Source organism: Austrofundulus limnaeus, unplaced genomic scaffold (genome assembly GCF_001266775.1).
Source record: "Austrofundulus limnaeus strain Quisiro unplaced genomic scaffold, Austrofundulus_limnaeus-1.0 Scaffold19, whole genome shotgun sequence".
NCBI lineage: Eukaryota > Metazoa > Chordata > Actinopteri > Cyprinodontiformes > Rivulidae > Austrofundulus > Austrofundulus limnaeus.
In genome coordinates, this window is record NW_013952421.1 from 2,238,908 (window position 1) to 2,242,485 (window position 3,578).

At 38.3% G+C, this 3,578-nt stretch overlaps 1 protein-coding gene across 1 annotated transcript in view; it reads left to right on the forward strand.

The window, feature by feature from the left end:
* The window catches only part of rasgrf1 (Ras protein specific guanine nucleotide releasing factor 1), a 33,225-nt gene that overhangs the window by 3,273 nt on the left and 26,374 nt on the right, over positions 1–3,578 (forward strand). The window lies entirely within an intron of this gene.

The window sequence follows — 3,578 nt, forward strand, 5'->3', positions numbered from 1 at the left end:
ACACACACACACACACACACACACACACACACACACACAAATGCACAAATGCTCCCTCTCTGCAACAAATAATAATAATGAAACCAACAAACATGTAAAACCGTAGCCCCCCCGAGCCACAAATACCTCTCATTTCCAACCATGCGTTCTCCTCCTCTCTGCTCACATCTCATCACACGATGACCTCAAATTCACTGCAGCAGCAAAGCTTCCAGATCCCTTTTTTTATTGCAACGTTATGTAATTCATGCACGGCTTTAACGGGTGAGGTAAGAATGAAAACACCTAATCGTGTTGCTGCAGACACCATATGCAGCAAAACCTGTTCCCTCATTTTTTTTCTTTAATGCCTTTTTTTTTTTTTTTACTTTTCAGCGATGCATAAAAGCTGGGTGTGCTTTCAGCCTGTTGTTTGATTCTGACTTTCATTCCTCCTGTTTTTTTTTAAAGAGGTGGAGAGTGTTGAAGACTAATGCACCCTTCTTACCACCACCCTCAGATAAAACATGACCACAAAAAAAGTTGTGACTTCAAGGTTTCCATCTTGTGGTGAAAATCAAATTTACAGTTGAGCCTCAGGAAAGGGGGGTGGGTAGTGGGCTTGGAGGGTTGGGGCAGTGATCAGTCAGCTCTTGTCTAGATGACCTGGATCAAATGGATCAGTCTGGAGTGTGCATCACTGCCAACATGTTGCCGCCTATCAAATTGTTCCAGTCTATAAATAGCATCTTTGTGAGATCAGAAGTGAGCACTGATTTAATAGATTTTTTTAATAATCAGAACCACAACTATTAAAAAAAGGGGAGGTTTGTGAATATGAAAACATAATGCTCTGTCGAGATGTTCCCTCTGCTGTTCCCTCTGCGCCTGACGCTGTAGGTAAGGCTGCGGTCCAAACTGAGTCCAGACTCACACTGTGAACAGCTGCCCTTGTGCTGACAAAGCAGAACGCAACACACTGCTGGGCGCTCAAAAGTTGCCTTAAAGGCACCCAAAATATCTTCCTGAGCGACTCCCCCCCTCCCCACTTCTCTATAACGATGGGCTGTTTTGTTTCTGCAATGAGCTGTTTAAAATGTTTGCACATCAGCAGCTCTGCCATCTTTGCATGTTTTCAACATCCTTCGTGAATCCATTGCGCTCAAGATGCTCAACCCCCTCCCCCACAAGAAATACTCCTTTTAAACATTGTGGAAGTATTAGCATCCATGAAACTCTAGATTACATACAGCTCCATAGTCTGTTATGCAGTTAGTGTGAAACAGATCATGCTTGAGCCTAGGGTTTCTATGGCAACCCTTATTTGCATCTTAAAGAATGATGCAGTTGGAAGAGGCGTGATGACAGAGGGAGTCAGCGCATCACATCCCTCCTATTAATGTGAGCACTATATCCAAGCTAAATTTGTTCCTTGCGGTACCGTCGAGGGCTCGGAGTCCAATTATAGAAAAAGCAGCTTGTTCTCATCGAGTGAAAAGCTCCACTTCAGCCAGAGACACACGGAGCGACGAGCTGCTGCACTGTAGAACCAGCAGACAGGTTGTTCTGTAYGTGGCACCGTGGTGCATGGTGTTTGCAAGGGGAAGACAGAATTTRAAAAATAAAAGCAGATACATGTTGAATGATTGGAAACACTCAGTGATCTCTACATATTATCTCCTTACAGGCAGCAATGCAACAGCGCTGTTTTATAAACTGTATAAATAAAAGTTTTGTTTTTGTTGTTGCAACTAAATTAACCACTATCATATTAGTTGAAGGGGGTGAGAGAAATAGAAATACCTTTTTTTAGAAAATTTACGTTGCCTCTTCTGATTAGTTACACAAAATAATCTTRTGAAAATATCTCTGAATGAAAATGAATAAACCTTTAGTAAAAAATTGTTTTGAGATTGCGTGTGCTGCTCTCATGTGGCTGAATATCACAGAAATTCAATTAAAAGGAAAAATTCCTGAGGATTATACTTTGAAGTAAATGGAATGAGACTTGAATGGGATTTAAATCTTCACATCTGAATGATGATGGAGAAAAGAAAACAGTGTGTCTTTAAACAATTTTTTTCTCTTTGTGTTAAAAAGTAAAAATTAATTTTAAAGGAAAAAAGTTTCTTATACTGTATGTCGATCTCCGTCTCCTACTGCTTGCATAAAGTACCTCAAAGTACCTCAAAGTGATACTTGAATAAAAATACAAGTACATTAACATAAAATTACTTTCGTAAAAGTTTAAGTCTCTTCTAATGATATTGTTGGAGTAAAAGTTTTAAAGTATCTAAACTTTTTTGTACTGAAGTATCAAAATTAAATTTTATTTCTGACATATTACAAGTGTTAAGTAAAAGTGAGCAGTTAGGTTTTCCAAAGAGACGTTTATTGGGAGGTGACCTCTCTAAAACTTGTTTTTCTAAAAGCCATAATGACTATAATGTTATATTAAAATGTAATTGTTAAAACATATAGATATAGGCTCCCTGTTTCAGCTTCATATATCTCTGCCACAGTCATCCTCATACGAGGCTACATACGTCTGATATGTCCTGCTGTGTGACATGATTTGTGTCATGTGCAGATGTGATGAATCGTACAAACCAGATTGTCATGATCTTTATACTTCCCRTCCAACCACAATTAAATTCCATCTATCTGGGAGTTTTGTGAAAGCTGAATAGTTTTTTTTCTTTTCTTTCCTATAAATAACAAGCCAATTTGAAAACAAGCTAAAACAAGATAGTTGTGACAACTTTCTAGTTCTTAATTTTTTTAAACATAAGGAGTAAAAAGTACCGAAATGTAAGGAGTAGAAGTAAAAAGTTAACTAAAAAATAATTGCTCAAGTAAAATATAGATAACCACATTTTCTTAAGTACAGTAGCAAAGTATTTGTACTGAGTTACTTTAAACCTCTGCTTATCTGTTTTGGGGTCATGGAGACAACAGGTCCAGGAGATAAAACCAGACATCCCTCTCCCCACCAACACTTTTCAGTTACACCTGGAGGATTCCAAGGTGTTCCCAGGCCAGAGAAGATATATAATCCCTCAGAGAGTTATGGGTCTGCCCTGGAGTATATATATTCCCCCCCCCCGGCCACCCAACAAAAAAAAACCTCTGGAAGGAGGCATCCTAATCAGTTACCTAAACCACCTTAACTGAGTTCTTCTGAAATGAAGGAGAACCATGTTGAGAACTATGGCCTCAGACTTAGAGGAGCTGACTCTCATCCCAGCCACTTCACACTCAGCTGGTCTCAGAGCATGCTAACATGAGCAGAGTATTTTTCACACCGACTGTAAATTAAAGATGAACACTGTCACCATCATGTCCACTTTTGGATTGGATACCATGATCTACTTCCAGAAAGTAAAATGTGGAAAAATAATGCTGTGAAAGAAACATTCTATACCACAGTATTTGTAATCTCATAAAAAAATCACTTATATCTATTTAACACATGAACATATCTACATGCAGACCTATACAGCTATAGATATAGATAGATAGATAGATAGATAGATAGATAGATAGATAGATAGATAGATAGATAGATAGATAGATAGATAGATAGATAGATAGATAGA